Genomic DNA, 22,197 nt, shown 5'->3' with positions numbered 1-22,197 from the left:
CCTGATCATGAGGTCTTTACTCTTTTTCCCTCATCAAAGTTTTGTCCAATGGGTTTTCTTTGATGAGGTTTTTAATGAGGAAGATCTCATGGTCCTTCCAAGCTCGACTTGTTCCACATGGTCAAGCTTGAGGGGAGTGTTGAAATGTGGTGAGAAGAGATGAGGAATACTTTGATATAAAAGAAGAGATGAGAAGAATAGCAACTTGAGAAAAGTTACCATGCAGTAAAATAAAGTTACTGCATGGTAAAAGAGGTAAAAGGAGAGTGTGAAGGTAAATGGAGAAGAGAAGTAACTTGGAAAGGAAGAGAAGGTTTGCACAGTATTGTGATCACTCTAGATGAGTGTGGCGCGCCTCACTTGACCGTTTGAGGATAAGGCAAGGCTGTATACAGCCTGTAAAGTGAGCAAGCATGTAAACACTCTCAGCCAAGCATTTCAAACTAGACCATTGACCTCACATGCTCCTAATAGTGTTTAGACCTTGCGCAACCCTTGTAATTTCTCCTCTTTATATACATTGTAACCTCATTAATAAAATATATACTCTTTGAAACTCTTTCACTCTCGATCTCTCTCAAGATGTTACTATACACTATTGAATCTGGAAACACAATCTCTCATATTTAACTTGGATTCTCTTTTATTCTCTCTTAATCTCTCATCAATCTCTCAATACTATCTCTATTCTCTAAAATCTCAACGGTGGTGTCACTTAAAGCTTCAGACTTTAGTTGGTGTTCTTCGCGGGTTGATTCAAGATCCAAACTTGGTGGTTGTTCTTCGCGGGAAAAGTAAAGATTCAAACTTGGTGGTTGTTCTTCGCGGGAAAAGTAAAGATTCAAACTTTGGAGTGTTCTTCACGGTTTGTCACTTAAAGCTACAAGCTTTAGTTGTTCTTTGGTCGCTTTTCATCATCATGGACGGTTTCAAGATTGATGGAGGCAAGATTACGGTTCCGGTTGCTCTCAAGGGTGGTACAAACTACCTGTTGTGGTCAAGGCTGGTGAAGACAGCTATTGGGAGGCCAGGGTTGTGGAGTCACATCACGGATGATGGTCCTACACCTGTGGTCAAGGATGGAGAAGGTCAGGAGGGTGGAAAGGAGCTTGCGGTTGCTGATAATAAGAAGTGGATTCAAGAAGACCTGATGGTGTTGTCCGTGTTACAAGGGTCACTTGAGCTACCTATCTTGGATGCTTACAGCTACTGCGAGACCCCTAAGCACCTGTGGGAGACTCTCCAAAAGACATTTGGGAATGTCACTAATCTGAGCCGTGTGTTTGAGCTGAAGAAAGGCATCAACACTCTTGTGCAAGATGGTGAGGAGTTCACCAAGCATCTAGGCAAGTATAGGTCCATGTGGTCCGAGCTTGAATCGTTGAGACCTAGCACTAATGACATGAACGTGCTGATGGAAAGGAAAGAGCAGGATCAAGTGTTTGGTTTGTTGCTTACTCTTGATCCGGCTTACAAGGATGTGATCAAACACATCTTGAGAGCACCAACTTTACCATCAATGGAAGAAGTGTGTGCTCAGCTTCAGAAGGAAGAGGGACCTTTGGGTCTCTTTGGTGGCAAAGGAGATATGACCATGGCGCATAAGGCTGAGGAGATGCAAGCTAACAAGGCTTGTTACCAGGAGAAGTCATTTGGAGGCAATTGTGATCACTGCAAGCGCAAAGGTCACAAGAGGAGTCAGTGTTGGGTATTGCATCCTCATCTCAAGCCGGCAAAGTTCAACAAGGAGCGTGAAGGAAGAGCAAACCTTTCTGCTGAGGCAAGTGAAGCGGGTCCATCTGGTTCTAGCTCCACAAGCAAGGCGGGTGAAAGTGAAGGCAAGGCTCTTTCATCACTCCATTCAGCCGGGAAGAGCATGGAGCATGAGATGATAAGGAGATCAGACATTGATGCCCTGATCAAAGCCTTAAAAGAGTCTGGTAACACCCTTGGTTACTCCTTTACTGCATATAAAACTGCTAGCATTGGTGATAGGGTGCTAGAATTGGTTGATCATTTGCAAACTGAAACTGAATCTGTTAGGAGTGTACATGCCTTGAATGGTGAGATGGGAGCATATAGTACTCATATAACTCGGAAACCCATCTTGAAACCTTTGATTGTTGATTCGGGTGCATCTCATCATATGATTAGTGATCATTCATTGATTAAAGAGATTGAACCGGCTCAAGGACATGTCATGATTGCTAATGGTGATAGGATACCTATTAGGGGTATTGGTAAGTTGAATCTGTTTAATAAGGAATCCAAAGCATTGTTCATGCCTGAGTTCACTTCAAATCTCTTATCTGTCAAAAGATGCACTAATGATCTTCAATGTAATGTCATCTTTAGTCCTAATGATGTCAAGTTTCAGGATATTGAGAGCTGTAAGCTCATTGGGCAAGGAACCTCAAGAGGAGATCTCTACTTGTTGCAAGACACTGCCCCTATTTCTTCTTCTAGTTGTTTATTAAGTTCTGTTTTTAGTAAAGGTGCATTGTGGCATTCTAGGCTAGGACATCCCCATGTTAGAGCCTTGAGCTTAATGTTACCAGGTGTCATGTTTAAGAATAATGAGTGTGAGTCTTGTATCCTAGGAAAGCATTGTAAGACTGTGTTTCAAACATCTTCTACCATTTATGAAAAATGCTTTGATCTTGTTCATTCTGATGTTTGGACTGCTCCTTGCTTGTCTAGGGATAGTTATAAATATTTTGTCTCATTCATTGATGAAAAATCCAAATACACCTGGTTAACACTTATCAAAACCAAAGACATGGTCCTTGATGCATTTAAAAATTTTCAAATGTATGTCTCTAACCAATATAATGCCAAGATCAAGATTTTCAGGTCTGATAATGGTGGAGAATACACAAGCAATGCATTCAAGAACCACCTTGCTCAACATGGGATTCTGCATCAAACCAGTTGTCCTTATACACCTCAACAAAATGGGGTGGCCGAGAGAAAGAACAGGCATCTCATGGAAGTCACTAGATCAATGATGTTTCATACTAGTGTACCTAAGAGATTCTGGAGTGATGCAGTTCTTGCCGCATGCTACCTGATCAACAGAACACCAACTAGAGTACTAAAGGATCAGTGTCCTTATGAAGTCCTGAACCAATGTAAGCCAGTGCTTGAACACTTGAGAGTATTTGGCTGTGTGTGTTTTGTACTGGTGCCTGAAAACAGGAGAAACAAACTTGAAGCCAAGAGCACAAGAGCTATGTTTGTAGGATATTCTACAACACAGAAGGGCTACAAGTGTTTTGATCCGATCACAAGGAGGGTGATGGTGTCTAGGGATGTCAGGTTCCTGGAAGAGAAGTGTTTCTATGATGATAAGAAATGGGAAGACTTGGAAGACTTGTCTAGACCATCTGATAAGGCTGCAAGCCTTAGATTGATACTAGAAAGGATTGGGATCAACATGACCCAGGATCCAAGTGGTACAAACACCACTGATGGAAATGAAGCTGAAGAAACATCCCACATTGATCATGAGGGGGGAAATGAAGCTGAGGCTGGAGGTCAGGGAGATCAAAGCTCAGCAAATCCTGATCAAAGTGAGATGCATCAAGGAGGTGAGACTGATAAAGGAGATCAATATAGAGAAGGTGAAGCTAGTGGAGGTCAAGAACATGAACCGGCAAGTACTACAAGTACTATACAACAAGAAGCTACCCAACCAGAAGCTGTTACTTCAGTGCCATTGAGGAGAAGCACACGGGTGAAGAAGGATGCTTCCAACTGGGTAAACACGAGAGTGTACTACAATGCCCAGGCTGTGGAGCATCCTTCTCAAGCTGTGTGTTCTTTTGCTGAGTATCCAGAAGAGCATCAAGCCTTTATGGTGAGCTTGGATGAGAGTTATGTACCAAGAAGCTATGAAGAAGCTATGTTGATTCAAGAATGGAGAGACTCAGTAAATGATGAAGCCAATGCCATGATCAAGAATGACACATGGTATGAAAGCACATTGCCAAAAGGAAAGAGAGCAGTATCTTGTAAGTGGATCTTTACCATCAAGTACCTTCCTAATGGGAAGATAGATCGGAGAAAGACAAGACTTGTAGCTAGAGGATTCACTCAGACCTATGGAGAAGACTACATTGATACCTTTGCACCTGTTGCCAAACTTCACACCATTCGGGTAGTACTATCCTTGGCTGTGAACCAAGAGTGGGATCTTTGGCAAATGGATGTAAAGAATGCTTTCTTACAAGGGGAACTAGAGGATGAAGTCTACATGTTACCTCCTCCTGGTCTTGAGGGAATGGTGAAGCCAGGCAATGTTTTGAGATTAAAGAAAGCTATCTATGGGTTAAAGCAGTCTCCTAGAGCATGGTACATGATGTGATCATGGACCAGATAGATGATGGAGAAGATGAGACTAAGGATCAACCAGCTCAAGAGGATGCCTTAGAAGTTTCAGAAGGACCAATGACTCGTGCTAGAGTTAAGAAGCTCAAAGAAACCATTGGAGGTTTACTTAGGAAGTCTCTGAATCAAGATGAATGTCTTGGAGGAAGCTTGATACTTCAAGACACCCTTATCACCATCCAAGCTATCTCACCATCAAGCTGAGTATCATCTAGGCTAGCAAGAGAAGTGTGCTCTTTTCCTGTCTTAGTTTTTGTCCCACTGGGTTTTGCTAAGATAGGTTTTTAACGAGGCCTTGTCTTGCTAATCAAATCACCTAGCATGATACTCTCGAACCACATAAGTACCTTATGTTATTTTTTTAGACTATAGTTTTCGTATTTCGTTACACAAGTCAAAGAGGAGCCTGTTCCTTAATGACTCTTGTTGTTTCCGAGACCTTGTGCATGTACAAGGATCTCACTATATATGTGTGTGTCTCGTAGTCTAATAAGATCATCCAATCTTTTATCTAAAAACCCTTGTTCTCTCTGACTTGTCTTTGCGAGTTCTTGAGTTCTGTTGGTGAGTAATATCCAGCAATCTCTAGTTGTCTAAAGAGGTGTGTTATATCCAATCTAGTCAACTAAACCGTGTCAAGGAGCTATTCCGCAACTCTTTGATTCATCACCATTTCACTGCCTTGAAGATCTTGAGTCTTTGATTCGATCTTGCAAGGATCTATCCATATCATCCAGAGAAATCATCCTAGGATTGTGTTAAGTGGTATCAGAGCACTCTGGATAGGGAAGTTCTCGATCTCTCTTTGATTTCTGATTTGAACTCTTCAGCTTCTTTTCAAATCATCGATAGATCTGTGTTTTTGTTTAAGTTTATCACTTGATCTGATCATTCTATCACTTGTTTTCATTGATCTGAATCGAATCCTGTTAGATCTAAGAATTTTTATCATATTTGAATTTGAATCGATCAATTGCTTGTGTTTGAAGAAATCGTGATCATAGATCTGTTGTTTGTTCTGCAAGTTTTCATTTTTTTTTATTGTTTGATCTCGTTTCTATTGAACTATTTATTTGTTTAAGTGTTTGATTGAATCAGGTACCATGGGGAACGAGACTGATGAAGAAGCAGACTTGATGAGAAGAAACAAAATGCTGATGGAAGCCATGACTGCTCAGTTGAACAAAACCATGTTGGAGACACTACAAGAAATATAAGTATTGGTAGCAGTTTGCGGTAGCACGAATTCACCAACTGCTATTAAAAGTGTCAAAAACCGGATCTTAACTCTATCGTAGCATTTAATCGACGCTATCCAGAATTTTCATTAAGCGGGAAATCAAAAACCCATTTTAGAACCATTTTTTAGGTAACACTTAGAAACCGCCAACACTTACCAAAATTTTGGTTTTGACATTAAATTTATTTGTTTTTGGGAAAATTGTTTTTTTTTGCTAAGCGCTTTCTTCCTTCCAACAAAAAAAAAATCATTCATCGAGGCTTGTCTACAAAAAATCATTCATCATTCATCATTCAGTTCGTTTCACTCAATCAATTGATCTCAAATCCAGACTCGGCACAACTCCGGCGAGTTTCCCCACCTCTTCCGTTCTCAATCCAGTGACGCTTCTATCCGACAATCCTAACCCTATCTATTCTCTCTGCTTCTGCGAAACCCTAGATGTTGGAGGGGAAGAAGACCTGCTACTCTTCAATGGCGGAAGAAGAGAACACTAATGCTATCCGGGTCTCAGAAGACGAGAAGTATGGGTTTAAATGGATAAAGCTAATCGGGGCAAGTGACGAACCTGTAGACGGTAAAACTTCCTCCGCCTCTCTCTCTCTCTCTGTCTCTGTTGAATCCAATCTCATCTATATTTCTCCATCGCTGCTTCTGCGTCTTTCTCAAGTTATGTCGCTTCTTCTTCGTCGGGTATGAGTTTTCTGTTAACAAAGTAAGCTTTCGTTGATTCATGGACTCTAGAGGTCGTCAATGTCTGCGTTTTTTGTTACCAAAGTAAGCTTTGTTTGATAGCAGCAAGTCCAATTTCAGAGTAAAGATTGAATCTTTGATCTGCTCTTTTGATATAATCACACGATTCATGAGGATAACAGGAATCTATAGCTTTGTCATGAGTTTGGTGGGCGTTCATGATATACTTAACATAATTAAAAGTTGTTTTTTTTTCTTCAGGTCTATATTGAATATTGTAACAATGGTAATGTTGTGGAGGTGACTGGCAGCTTCAATGGCTGGAAACACTGAGTGGGACTAGAACTTGAAACATCCAAGTCAGCCGGGTCAGTATTGAGTCCTGACTCTTTTTAACATTTTACCTTTTAAAGCTTAGATCTTTAAATGCATTAGCTTTTGAATCATTTGATTAGGAACTTGGCAAGTGGTAATAACTGTTTTTACAGGTCGAGGCAGAGAAGGGTGTGCCTAGAGATGATCAGCAGGTGCTGAAACGACACACCAGTGCTTGTAGTGCTTCTTGGATTATTACTCACGTTCTGTTTGGTGGTTTGCCTTTTCCTTGTGTGAGAAAGTGGGGTTATGTGGTGCTTGAGCAATCCATATTTGTCCAGGGTATGCATTGAAGCGAGACTTGAGCTTCTGCAACGAGAGGCGTTAGCAGTTAGATATTTTGTGAAAACATTGATGTCATATAAGGCTTGTTTTGGTTAATGTAATAGTACTTTTTATGTATTTTTAGATAATTTATGCAATAAAAAGGTTAAATGTATTTTTTGGATAATTTATGTTTAAAAATTAAGTTATCATTTCTATTTTATAATTTTAGGGATATATAATTTTAACAAAGTGACTAGATAGATTTATTTTTAACCCCTAAACCCTATTTATATTTTTAACCCCTAATTATAATCATAAAATTTAAACTATAAAATTTTCTATGAAAATATAGTTCAATGTAAATATACTAATGCAACCTAGATCTATCTAATACCCTAAATCTAATACCCTAAACCCTAAAATTTAAACTTAAATGATATACTAAATAAAATACTTTCAGATTTTTAAATCCAAAATTTAAACTTAAACCTTTAAAATTAATATGATAAAAAAATCCAACACTAATAATAAATTAGAAAAAACAAAAAACATTTTTTTACATCAAGTTCTAAACCCTAAACATGCCCTAAACCCTAACTACATATCTCAAACCATATATCTTAAATTCCGTTTTATACATAAATCTTCTACTTTAAACATTTTAATCTAAACAAATATTGAACTTTAAACATTATAATACAAACCCTACTTATAACTCCAAATCTTATATCATATTCCAAATTCTATATAACAGATATTAAATCATAACATTTTAAATTTATAACGCTTATTTTATACTAAATAATGAAATTATACAAACTATGAAAATTGAATACTTATTCCTAAATCTTAACCCTAGTCCCTAAAAATATAATCTCAAATTTAAACTATAAACACCAAAGACTATATCTTAAATCTACACCCTAAATTTAAAACCCTAAACTACATACTTCAAAACACTATATTCCAAACCATAAATTCACTAATATCATTAGTTTTATAAAATTTAAATGAATAACTAAATTGTTATATAAAAATTAGTCAAAATATGATTATAATTACTGAAATGATATCTATCAAAATTTTTAAAACCAAAATCTTCATGTAACAATAAAATCAAAATATAACCATTAAAAACTTGTAATTATTCAACATGTCTAAGCTTTTATTCAGAATCTCGAAATTTAAATTGCAATTTTATTACTTTCTATAGATTATGCACTTTAATAATTAAACTAAATAACAAAATAGTAAAAACCCAAAAGAAACACTAAAGCTTTAGGGGGTGTTATTGGATTATGTATTTATAAAGAGTTATATAGATTTATATTTTCTAATGATTCTAGTGTTATTCAATTATAACTTTTCAAAACTATATAAAAATCTGATGTTATTGGTTTATGAATTTGAAATAAGTTGTCAAGAGTTTTTAAAAGTCTGGAGTTATTGGATTTGTTATTTTACCAAATCAACAAAAATCTTGTGTTATTCAAAAAAAAAACGAAAATAACTGTTTTTCAATGACTTAAAAGTCTATTGTTATTCATTTGTGATTCTACATATTTTTCTTCACAAAATTTGTTTAGCAAAGTATTGCCTATCGTTCATGTATTCTCAAATACTTTTTATAATTAAACCAAATTCAAATTAATAGCATTTCAAAACAAACTCTACAAATATTGGTAGCAACATGTATTCGTTCACTCATCACCGTAATTTGTTCACTCACCACCGTAAAGATTGGAACACGTAATTATAAAATGATAAGTAGTTAGAGATGAAATGCAGAGATTATTCAGATTGTTAAAAGGTCAATTACTTGAGAAATGAACGCAAAAACCTTTGATCTAAAAAAATTGTGAGCTTTGAGAAAGAAAAACTATGAACTGAGAACAAAAGAAGAACAACAAATGGAATACAAACTGAGAAAATGAAGAGGATAACAACAAACGTAACAACACAATATTTAGAGATACTCTACATAAATTTATAATTATCTTCAGATAAAGACTCTAACAATTTACAAAACTCTTTGACAAAACTTTAAAAATAGAAAAAAATCTTCATAACTCTTTTAAAATTCAGAAATTAATAAATTTTAAAAAATCATCAGAACTCTTTTTAAATCACAAAAGAATAACAGCCCCTTAGTTAAAAAAAAACACTAAAAGTAATTGTCAATCCGTAAACTTCTTTCTCATTGGTCTCTCATAGAAGGGCAAGGATTACCATTTATTAGATCACAGTCGTCCATTATTCATCATCCAACGGACACAAACAAAGAATAGAGAAGAAAGAAAGCAATCCTAGTGATTCTTTTCTATTGGCTAATACAAGAAAGTGGGGATAACTTCTTTTCTTAATCTTAACCGTTGATGAATTTGATCTAAGAGACATAAACACTTGCTTTTTTTTTTACTCTCTCTATCTCTGCTCCTCTCAACTCCTACCTGTCGTAAACCTGAAAAAAAAAAATCAAAGCTCTTTTCTTCTTCTCTGGAATAAACCATAAGAAACCCAGAAAAATTCTCCATCTTTTACGAAGAACTTCACTTCTCACCTCATTGATTCATGTCTCAATCCCAAGAGAATCTCCAATCAAAACAGAATCTGACATCGACTAAGCCATCAAGTAAGTTCCTCACCAGGGCTCCAATTAGGGTTTAGATTCGTAATCTCTAGTCTGTCCTTTTGATCGATTTGGTCCTTTTGATTCGTTTTTTCAGAGGTAGTGAATGATGACGACGAGGTTTCGTTTGAATCTTTTTCTGTATATGTTTTGAAAACTCAGATTCACGGATAAGCAGAAGATGAAAAACAGCAGGAGACGGAGAGAAGAGGCGGAAGCAGAAGAATCAGCAAATACGGAGAAGTTTCAAAGATGGAGGTTGTGGCGGCGGAGGAGGTAGAGCGGAGGAAGCAGTGCGGTGGAGGCGAAGCAGTTGGGGATTTTTATTTTTTAGATCTAGTTTCTAAACCCGGTTTGTATGTAAACCGGTTTAATTTGTAAACCAAAATTGTAATCTGGTTTAATTTATAAACCGAAATCAGTTAAACCAAATTTTTAATATAAACCGAAATCATTTATAAATGGGTTTAATTTATTTATCGAAATCAGTTGTAAATCAATTTTCAATATATAATCAGATTAAATCTCAAAATTAATAATAATAATCAATTTAATTATATATTTGTCAGAAAAATATTAATTTTCTTTTATTTTCATAGCATTGAATATATGTTATTATAAATTACATTATAACGAAATAAAAATGCCATAGAAAATAACGTAATAGCTAAAATAAGTCGCTATTAAAACCGTTTAATATAGTACATAATAAACGCTATAGTATATCTACTTTTTATAGCACACAAAAATACGCTATGGTAGGGGGGGGTCTACCATAGCTGCGGCTGTCAGAGCGATTACAAAAACGCTACGAAAACCCTATGGTAGCGTTTTTCGTGTGCTACTAATACCGATTTTTCTTGTAGTGAGAACATGTCAACTATGATGAAAGACAACATGGAAGAAATTAGAAGGGAGATTAGACAAGCTACTGGTCAAGGACACAGCCGTGAAAATGAAAGAGAAGAGCAATCTCCACAACGCCAACGAGAGCATGATGGTTCACAAGAAACTGATAACTACTATGAGCGTAGAAGATCCTCTTCTAGAGACAGTCGTAGGAGACCTAGGAGAGATCACGTGGGAAGAAGGTATCATAGAGATGAGTATACTGGTCTTAAGATCAAGATCCCTCCTTTCCATGGCAAGGTTGATCCTGATGCTTACTTGGAGTGGGAGAAGAAGATTGAGATCGTCTTCAATTGTCAACACTACACAAACGCTCAAAGGATCCAAATTGCCACTACTGAGTTTTATGACTATGCTTTGAGTTGGTGGGATCAGCTAGTGACTGCTAGACGTGTCAATCAAGAGTATCCTGTTGACTCTTGGCAAGAGATGAAGTCTTTGATGCGCAAGAGGTTTGTACCTAGCCACTACCATCGTGATTTGCACCAGAGGCTACGAAAACTGATTCAAGGCTCCAAAACCGTGGAGGAATACTATCAAGAGATGGAGTTATTGATGCAAAGAGCGAGTGTCTCAGAAGATAGAGAAGCTACCATGTCAAGGTTTCTTGGAGGACTCAACCGTGAGATACAAGATAGAGTGGAGATGCAGCATTACGTTGAGCTAGAGGAGATGCTACACAAAGCTATCTTGGTGGAACAACAACTCAAAAGAAAGAGCTACTCTCGTTCTAGCTATGGTACTAGCAAGTTTCAGCATTCAAGGGAAGAGAAGCCTAGTTACCAGAAGGAGAGCAAGCCTTATCAGAAGGATGACACTAAACCTGGCAGCATCTTTGACAAAGACAAAGGAAAAGCAGTAGCTACGGGTTCAAAGTCTCGGGATGTCAAGTGCTTTAAGTGTCAAGGGCGTGGACACTATGCCAACGAGTGTACTAACAAGAAAACCATGATTCTTCTAGACACTGGAGAGTATTTGTCTCAGGATGAGAAGATCCACACTGAACGTGAGCAATCTGAGGCAGAATCTGAAGAAGAACCAGTCAGAGGAAGGTTACTAGTAACAAGAAGACTTCTGAATCTTCAAACCAAGGCAGAAGAGACTGAGCAGCGTGAGAATTTGTTCTACACTAGATGTCTGGTTCAAGGAAAGGTCTGTAGTCTCATCATTGATGGAGGAAGTTGTGTCAATGTGGCCAGTGAGACAATGGTGGCAAAGTTGGGTTTAAGAGTTCAGAAACATCCAAAGCCATACCGGTTGCAGTGGCTTAATGAAGAAGGAGAAATGAGAGTCTCAACTCAGGTTCTGATTCCTATAGCCATTGGTAAATACGAAGATGAGGTTCTATGTGATATACTACCTATGGAGGCAAGCCACATTCTTCTTGGACGACCTTGGCAATCAGACAGGCGTGTGATTCATGATGGTTATACTAACAAGCACACCTTTGAGCATAATGGCAAGAAAACCGTGCTGGTGCCTCTAACTCCCAAAGAGGTTCATGAAGATCAACTTCAACTTCAGAAAAAGAAGAAGATCGATCTCAAGCCTGATCAAAGCAAGCAACACAATCTCTATGCCAAAACAGGGGAGATCAAAAGAATTCTCTACTCTCAAAATTCTTTTGTTTTACTCAGGTTTAAAGAAAACCTTCTAACTGTTGCTAATAAAACACCGGATTACTCATTCATAGGCATCTTTGTTGTTGTTTACTTTGATGACATCTTAGTTTACAGCAAAAGCTATCATGATCATATAGAACATCTTAGGGCTGTCTTTGATGTGCTTAGAAAAGAATCTCTTTACGCCAATCTTAAGAAGTGTACATTTGGAACAGATAACTTGGTCTTTTTAGGCTTTGTTGTGAGTGCAGATGGTGTTAAAGTGGATCAAGAAAAGATCAAAGCAATCCAAGAATGGCCAAGTCCAACCACCATGAGTGAAGTAAGAAGTTTCCATGGGCTTGCTGGTTTCTACAGGCGATTTGTCAAAGATTTTAGCACTATAGCAGCTCCCTTAACTGAAGTGATCAAAAAGGATGTTGGATTCAAATGGGGAGAAGCACAAGAAACCGCCTTTCAATGCCTTAAAGAGAAGCTCACTCATTCTCCTCTCCTTACTCTTCCTGACTTTAATAAAACGTTTGAGATTGAATGTGATGCTTCCGGTATAGGTATTGGTGCTGTCTTAATGCAGGATAAGAGACCAATAGCTTACTTCAGTGAGAAGCTTGGAGGAGCTACACTCAACTATGCAACATATGACAAGGAACTCTATGCGCTTGTGAGAGCTTTGCAAACTTGGCAACACTACCTCTGGCCTAAGGAGTTTGTGATACACACGGATCATGAGTCTCTTAAGTACTTAAAGGGGCAAAACAAGCTCAGCAAGAGACATGCCAGATGGGTTGAGTTCATAGAAACCTTTCCATATGTGATCAAATACAAACAAGGTAAGGATAATATAGTGGCTGATGCACTATCTCGAAGGTATGTCCTCTTGAACACTCTTGATGCTAAGTTGTTAGGATTTGAACAACTTAAAGGAATGTATGAAACCGATCCTGATTTTAAAGATGCATATAAATCTTGTGAAAAGTTTGCTTCTGGTCATTACTTTAGACAAGATGGGTTTCTCTTCTATGATAATCGTTTGTGTATTCCTATTGCTCTTTGAGAGATTTATTTGATAGGGAATCACATGGAGGAAGTCTTATGGGGCATTTTGGTATTGCCAAGACTCTTAAAGTTTTGCAGGATCATTTCTTTTGGCCTCGCATGAAGAGAGATGTGGAGAGAATCTGTGAGAGATGCGCAACTTGTAAGCAAGCTAAGTCCAAAGTTCAAGCTCACGGTTTGTATACTCCTTTACCCATTCCTTATCAGCCTTGGAATGACATCTCTATGGATTTTATTGTTGGATTGCCTAGGACTAGAACCGGAAAGGATTCAATCTTTGTAGTTGTTGATAGGTTCTCCAAAATGGCTCACTTCATTGCTTGTCACAAAACTGATGATGCATTGCATGTTTCTAATTTGTTCTTTAAAGAGATTGTGCGTTTACATGGCATGCCTAGAACTATAGTATCTGATAGAGCAATGATTTGAGTACCACTCTGAATGGAAGAGGATTCAGGAAGTGCGAACTAGACCACACTCTTTTCACACTTACTACCAAGTCAGGTATCATCTGTCTATTGGTCTATGTAGATGATATTATCATTACTGGTTCTGATAAGGCAGGTATACAAGAAACCAAAGACTTCTTAAAGTCTGTATTTGAGATAAAAGATTTAGGAGAAATGAAGTACTTCCTTGGTATTGAGCTATGTAGAGCCAAGGAAGGATTATTCATTTCCCAAAGAAAATATACACTTGATCTATTGAGAGATGCAGGTGTACTTGGAGGCAAAACCGCAAGGATGCCAATGGAAGATGGCTATAAAGTTCCACGTGAGGGGGAGAGTGAAGACAGCAAGCCCTTCCATGATCCAAAGCTTTATAGAAAGCTAGTGGGTAAGCTCATTTACCTTACCATTACTAGACCTGATATTTGTTTTGCTGTGAACCAGGTAAGTCAACATATGCAACTACCTAAGGAGCATCATTGGAGAATGGTGGAAAGGATCCTGATGTATCTGAATGGTACATCTAGTCAAGGGGTATGGATGGGATGCAATGGAAGTACTGAGGTTGTAGGCTATTGTGATGCGGATTGGGCAGGAGACAGAGTAGATAGAAGATCTACAACTGGCTATTGCACATTCATTGGTGGGAACTTAGTCACATGGAAGAGCAAGAAGCAGAAGGTGGTCTCTTGCTCTAGTGCTGAGGCTGAGTATAGGGCTATGCTGAAGCTCACCAACGAGTTGATTTGGATCAAGGGGATTCTGAAACACTTGGAGATTGAGCAAGCTACACCAATGACCATGCATTGTGAAAATCAAGCTGCAATACACATAGCTACCAACTCAGTGTTCCATGAGAGGACAAAGCACATTGAAGTGGACTGCCACAAGGTCAGGCAGATGATAGTCTTGGGAGTGATCTTGCCATGCTACACTAGAAGTGAAGACCAGTTAGCAGACATCTTCACCAAGGCTGCGAGACAGAAGACAATGGAATCCATCCATATCAGGTTGGGTCTCATTGATCTCTCATCAACCAGCTAGTCCCCTGATCATGAGATCTTTACTCTTTTTCCCTCATCAAAGTTTTGTCCCACTGGGTTTTCTTTGATGAGGTTTTTAATGAGGAAGATCTCATGGTCCTTCCAAGCTTAACTTGTTCCACATGGTTAAGCTTGAGGGGGAGTGTTGAAAGGATGAGAGATTGAGATTAATATTGAGAAGAGACTTGGATACTTATGAGAAGAAGATGTGATAGCAAAGAGATGAGAAAGTAACTATAAAAGTTACTGTGGTAACTTTTTAGTTACTGTGGTAACTTTATATTACTGAAGTAACTTGGTAACAAGACCAAAGTTACTATGCTAAGGTTGCTACACTGTGGGAAGCTCACATGAGTGAATCAGACCGTTGGAGAAGGGAAGAAGCTGCGCAAGACAGGCTGGAACAGCCTGGATGGATAAGGTTCTTCCCATAAGCATGTGGAGCTTCTCATTGGTTTAGTTCAAACTAAAGCAGCCTGATCCTTTGACTACACATGCTTAGAATAGTAAATCAGTGTCTTAGCTTTTCCTTTATATTGTAAACTCTGTCTCATTAATCTAGTAAATCAGTGTCTTAGCTTTTCTTCCCATAAGCATGTGGAGCTTCTCATTGGTCTAGTTCATCATGTTCTTCATGTTCTTCATAAACCTTCATCACTAAACTAATCTCAATCCACCTTATCTACTCAATACTACTAAAAATATCAGTCCGAACAGGCTAATCTGGAATCATCTGGATAGAAAGTGGGATATCTTCTTACTCACAACTCCTATGAGATTTATTCTACTTCCTGGTTATTCTCCACTGATTAATGGTTCCCAATCAAGATTCTTATATTTTGGTTCATCCTGGTTTGATAAGAATCATGAAGATAATGGCATATGTCCGAACAGGCTAATCTAGAATCATCTGGATAGAAGGTGGGATATCTTCTTACTCACAACAGTTATGAGATTTATTCAACTTCCTGGGTATTCTCCACTGATTAATGGTTCCCAATCAAGCTTCTTACATATTGGTTCATCCTGGTTTGATAAGAATCATGAAGATATTGCCATATGTCCGAACAGGCTAATCTGGAATCATCTGGATAGCGAGTGGAATATCTTCTTACTCACAACTCCTATGAGATTTATTCAACTTCCTGGTTATTATCCACTGATTAGTGGTTCCAAATAAAGCTTCTTAGATCGTGTTTCATCCTGGTTTGATAAGAATCATGAAGATATTGCCATATGTCCGAACATGCTAATCTGGAATCATCTGGATAGAAAGTGGGATATCTTCTTACTCACAACTCCTATGAGATTTATTCAACTTCATGGTTATTCTCCACTGATTAGTGGTTCCCAATCAAGCTTCTTACATATTGGTTCATCCTGGTTTGATAAGAATCATGAAGATATTGCCATATGTCCGAACAGGCTAGTCTGGAGTCATCCAGATAGAAAGTGGGATATCTTCTTACTCACAACTCCTATGAGATTTATTAAACTTCCTGGTTATTCTCCACTGATTAATGGTTCCCAATCAAGATTCTTATATTTTGGTTCATCCTGGTTTGATAAGAATCATGAAGATAATGGCATATGTCCGAACAGGCTAATCTAGAATCATCTGGATAGAAGGTGGGATATCTTCTTACTCACAACAGTTATGAGATTTATTCAACTTCCTGGGTATTCTCCACTGATTAGTGGTTCCCAATCAAGCTTCTTACATATTGGTTCATCCTGGTTTGATAAGAATCATGAAGATATTGCCATATGTCCGAACAGGCTAATCTGGAATCATCTGGATAGTGTTGGGGTCAAAAACGGTTATCTCGAAATCAACGGCTAAGTCTATTTGTCATACGAAAGTATAAGGAAGAAACGGGAAGTGATCTAAGTTTGGATAGGCCGAACGACAAGGAATCCGCCTTGAAACTTCAAAGAGCCCGTTCTCTCAAACCGTGAGGACCCAGAGAACGATCAAGATATCAAATCGAAGCCCTCGTCGAGACGCACGTGCTGGTCCTGGCCGCCGGCGGCTACGGCCCGTGCTGGTCCTGGCCGCCGGGCGGCTAAGCCCCCGTGCTGGTCCTTGCCGCCGGGAAACTTCGAAGAGCCCGTTCTCTCAAACCGTGAGGACCCAGAGAACGATCAAGATATCAAATCGAAGCCCTCGTCGAGACGCACGTGCTGGTCCTGGCCGCCGGCGGCTACGGCCCGTGCTGGTCCTGGGCGCCGGGCGGCTAAGCCCCCGTGCTGGTCCTTGCCGCCGGAAACTTCGAAGAGCCCGTTCTCTCAAACCGTGAGGACCCAGAAAACGATCAACATATCAAATCGAAGCCCTCGTCGAGACGCACGTGCTGGTCGTAGCCGCCAGGCGGCTAGCCCCCGTGCTGGCCGTGGCCGCCGGCGGCTAGCGCCCGTGCTGGCCGTGGCCGCCGGGCGGCTAGCCCCGTGCTGGCCGTGGCCGCCGGCGGCTAGCGCCCGTGCTGGTCGTGGCCGCCGGGCGGCTAGCCCCGTGCTGGCCGTGGCCGCCGGCGGCTAGCGCCCGTGCTGGCCGTGGCCGCCGGGCGGCTAGCCCCGTGCTGGCCGTGGCCGCCGGCGGCTAGCGCCCGTGCTGGCCGTGGCCGCCGGGCGGCTAGCCCCGTGCTGGCCGTGGCCGCCGGCGGCTAGCGCCCGTGCTGGCCATGACCGCCGGGCGGCTAGCCCCGTGCTGGCTCGGGTCTTCGGATAACGATCTTCGGTACACGAATCCCAGTCCCGGCAGTCTGGAGTTTGTACTTTGAGTTTTTCTCAAGTCCTCGCAGGACGAATCATCGAGATTCCGTGTACGAAACTCCAGTCCTTACTCCAATCAAAGACCGTCGGAAACACTTCGGAAACTCGTAAGGTATCAACCGGACGGAAGATCTTAAATTCTTCGTACGAAACAGCGATGGTTATCTTAAGACACCACTCGTCTCAACTCTACGAATGAATGAAGAACTTCCGGAGAGATCGTAGAAAACCACGGAAGTCCTGGAAACGGCCCGAAAGGGACTAAACACGATCGGACAGTCCGTTTACGATTATCTGAGATAGATACGACGATTTACGTTTATCTTTGCATAGCGAGATAAATGCTAAATTTCCGGAAGGGTAAATGTCAAGTTTCCCGAAAAGCATGGAGGCCGACGAAAATGGAAAGAAGCCCGCCCTGCGGCCCAGAAGAAGGTTAGACCGTCATAAGGAGGAGTATATAAAGGAGCTTTGGAGAGGAAGAAAGGCAGAGCAAAAATCATTAAGAGAGAGAGAAATCCGAGATTGGAGACCTAGAAAGCTCCTGTTAGGTTAAGAACTTAGAATTTAGGCGGTAGACTAGCAAGGTGGGACCTAGAACGTCCGGCCGCCTCTCGTTCTATTTTCATCTTGTCCGCAGGCTCCTGTCTCTCTCGGAAGGATCTAACAATCCTTTTACTTAGAGTTCCGCTCATAGAAACCCTAGGCGTTATTCTCGACACGCCCGTTTTCTATGACAAACGCTCGTACTAGACGAACTCCGCCAGGCAGTTCGATCTCTTGTTCAAATCTTTCCAACTGAACTACGTCCGACTTGATCCTCGAAAGGGGTACGTAGGCAGCCTTCCTTAAGGTCCAGTCTCAAATCTTAATAAAACATTTCCGCATTTATTTGATCACTTGTCGTTGGTTGTCGCAGAGAATCCGGACCTTCAGGGAAAGTTAGGTTTACCTAGCTTTCCTCCGATTTACTTACTTAAAATCGACAGTGCGAATTTCGGTTCCCACAGTTTGGCGCTAGAAGGAGGGGGGGTCGGATTCTCTTACTCAAAAACCTACGATTGGTAACAACAGCACGGCCACATCACCTGTCCACAACATCGTGTCATTCAGGGATAGAGCAACGGCTGGTCAAGCCAAACCTCACAACGAACTCCTCGTTATCAGACTAACGATCCAGGACATCGACGTAGCGAGAATATTGGTCGACACCGGATGCTCGACAATATTATATATAAAACACCCTCGAGAGGATGGGAATCGACCTCGCTATCACGGACGATCCCATCCGATAATCGGACTCTCAGGAAACATCTATGACCCTCGGCTCGGTCGATCTCTCGGTCAGAGCCGGGAGCGTCACGAAGATGGTGGAATTTTTGGTAGTCGACGGTCCAGCAGCATATAACGCGATCGTCGGGACTCCGTGGTTAAATTCCATGCGAGAGATCCCCTCGACTTTCCATATGTGCCTCAAATTTCCAACCCTCTCCGGAGTGGAAACAATACAAGGAGATCGTAAAGCGCCGCAAGTCTGCTTGGCCACTGGGTTAAAACGGAAAAACTCCGAGCCCGAAATTAAACAAAAAAGCAAGCAACCCACGAACCAGCATCGCAGGACCCTCCAGAAATCTTCTGGCAAACGCAAAGAGCTGAGGTCCTAGAAGGGAAACGTGAGCCCACTTGCGAACCGGTAATTTCGGTCTGCCTCGACGAGACTAACCCAGAGCGGTGCGTGGAGATTGGAGCCAATCTCCGCGATCCGTTGAAAGCAGAACTCATCGCGTGTCTCAAGAAGAACCTTAACACGTTCGCTTGGACTGCGGAAGATATGCCGGGATTCGACATCAACATAACGAACACGAACACTCAGGAACCGAGCAGCGACCCCGGCTCGCCGTAGCCGCGGGCGGCTAGCGCCCGTGCTGGCCGTGGCGCCGGGGCTAGGCTAGCCCGTGCTGGCTGTGGCCGGCGGCGGCTAGCGCCCGTGCTGGCCATGGCGCCGGGCGGCTAGCCCCGTGCTGGCCGTGGCCGCTGGCGGCTAGCACCGTGCTGGCCGTGGCCGCCGGGCGGCTAGCCCCGTGCTGGCCGTGGCCGCTGGCGGCTAGCACCCGTGCTGGCCGTGGCCGCCGGGCGGCTAGCCCCGTGCTGGCCGTAGCCGCCGGCGACTAGCGTCGTGCTGGCCGTGGCCGCCGGGCGGCTAGCCCCGTGCTGGCTCGGGTCTTCGGACAACAATCTCTGGTACACAAGTCCCAGGCCCGGCCGTCAGAAATCTGTACTTCGAGTCTTTCCCAAAGTCCTCGCAGGACGAATCATTGAGATTCCGCGTACGAAACTCCGGTTCTTACTCCAAGCTAAGACCGTCGGGAACACTTCGGAAACTCGTAAGATATCAAACGGGAAGGAAGATCTTAAATTCTTCGTACGAAACAGCGATGGTTATCTTAAGACACCACTCATCTCAACTCTACGAACGAATGAAGAACTTCCAAGAAATCGTAGAAAACAACGGAAGTCCTAGAGACGGCCCGAAAGGGACCAAACGTGATCGGACAGTCCGTTTACGATTATCTAAGATAGACACGACGATTTACATTTATCTTTACGTAACAAGATAAATGCTAAGTTTCCCGAAGATTAATGTCAAGTTTCCGATAAGTATGGAGGCCGACGAAAATCAGCGTTTCTAATGCTAAAATTCGATAACATTTTACGGAACACCTTTCGTAAAATAAATTCTCGAAAATATTTCACGAGACAGCTTTTGCATGATTAAACTCGACAACATTTTACAAAACAGTTTCCGTAAAATTAACTCGACAACATTTTGTGAAAAAACTCTCGTTAGATAAAAGCTCAACAATATTTTACGAAACATCATTCGTAAAGTATAACAAGATCGTAAGCTTCTTGACCTGACCAGTTCGCTCATAGCTTGACGAAACAAGAAGCCCCACTCAAGTGACATCTTGCCATTCGTTTTCACTTGTCTACCCACCTTAGCCTTCTTCGAGTTTCGCCTACTTCTCCTCCCTTTGCTTCAACGATTCTGCAACGATTCTGCACTGCTCCTTCATGTTTCATCAAAAATCGATTCTCGATTCAGTATCGGACTTTTCGAAGACCTTTGACGATGAAACGGTAGAAGACAAAGAGGAACGGACATGAGGCAATCTCGAGTAATCAATGAGACTAAGGTACGTCCGACTTAGAAAATTTTATCAAGGTTTTATTTTTTTTCGTAGGAAAGGAATGGGAACGTCTTGTAAACTGCCGTAAAATTTAGGAACTTAGAACCTAGGTGGATAGTCTAGCAAGATAAGTCTTAGGCATTTTCTCCCAGTTTCGTTCTATTGTTTCTTGACTGTCTAGGCAGAACGCGCAAACCGATCTAATCTCTCGAAAAACCGAGAAACGATCGCCGCGCATCCTTGGCATACTCTTTCCGCTTCCGTGAGACTAATGGCACGACGGTGAGCTACAAAATTAACGAAATAACCTCGGTAAATTCGAGTAACCGAAGCCTTCGAAATGAAACTTTCCGTGTAAACCCGAAGCTACTTTGACTATCTGCGACAAAACAAACGATTACTGAAACCTAAAGTGGAAAATCATTTCGAAAAGCCATCACCCATAACTTGGAAAACTCCTCTATGATTGGCATGTCTATCTCGACGAACTCTATTCGGCCCTCGGCCAACTACGTCTTTCCATAAAGCCCGAACATGCACTCGACATCGCCATTAAGGACAATCGTCAACTAAACACGATCTTAACGGTAACACAAAGGGTCATGGACTGGTTTTTACCAACGACTTCCTTGGCTAAACGGCTGAAGTCAGCCTCCATGCCGGTCTACAATACTTAGCGACCACCGCTCCAACCGTGTAACGGCTAAAAAAGACAATCCACGATTTGTCGTAAAACGTCAAACGGATATTATGCAAGCAGTTTGTCGTATACCCAAAATCGGAAATCATACGATAACGAAACTCGATCCTAACAACCAAATGGTTAAACGGAAAATCTTAAACTTATCATCAAATCGATTAAGTTCTATACGCCCCATAAAACGCGGCACGAAAGAAACGCTCGTAGCAAAGCTCCCAGAGCTATACGAGTCATTCTTACAAAAACAAATCTCAGAAGGCCAACACTTCACGAAACATAGTGAAGTTAGACGCTTCCCCTGGTAAAATTTACGCGACCCTTCGGTCCTAATCCTCAACACAATTCGCCAACTACTAAACGGCTGCGACAACGGATCCAGTATCCATAAAACGATTATCACATCCAGACACATGTCTCTCATCGCTTACACCTAAAATCGCTCGCTAAAAGTAGCATACGGACCAAGCGACAAAATCACAATCCGAAGTGACTACTCGGATTCTATCCTTAACACTTGACGAAAGTATAAATCAAATCATAAGCGAAAGCCCATAATCCTCTTATGGCATGAGAAAAATAAAAATCAGCACTGCGAGACGTCGCTTCGTGCTCGGATAAACATTTTTCGATAACAAATTCATACGCCTTCAAAACGGCATCATTTCGTTGTTGCTGATCACAACAAACGAACTCTAACGTCCTAAACAGACAAGCCACCTAAGGGTAGGCTCTTTTCATCCGACAAGGATCCCATAGCGCGCTATACAAAAAATCCAAATTTGGTTCAGCACTTCGTAAAGGAAGTAGCTCGATTCGTGCCCAGACAAATCATATAAGCCGATACCACTTCGCGGATTTTAAA

General features: G+C 41.2%; 1 long non-coding RNA gene across 1 annotated transcript; it reads left to right on the top strand.

The window, feature by feature from the left end:
- The first annotated feature begins 5,792 nt into the window (after window positions 1-5,792).
- Window positions 5,793-7,136, top strand: LOC108832997 (uncharacterized). Its single transcript, XR_001946610.2, has 3 exons — window positions 5,793-6,206; window positions 6,584-6,690; window positions 6,811-7,136. It is a non-coding gene; the product is annotated as an uncharacterized LOC108832997 (long non-coding RNA).
- Window positions 7,137-22,197: the final 15,061 nt, after the last annotated feature.

The sequence above is a fragment of the Raphanus sativus genome, unplaced genomic scaffold, assembly GCF_000801105.2.
Source record: "Raphanus sativus cultivar WK10039 unplaced genomic scaffold, ASM80110v3 Scaffold0732, whole genome shotgun sequence".
In the NCBI taxonomy this organism is placed as follows: Eukaryota; Viridiplantae; Streptophyta; class Magnoliopsida; order Brassicales; family Brassicaceae; genus Raphanus; species Raphanus sativus.
The sequence above is the reverse complement of the archived record's forward strand: the minus strand, read 5'-3'. Positions and strand labels throughout refer to the sequence as shown.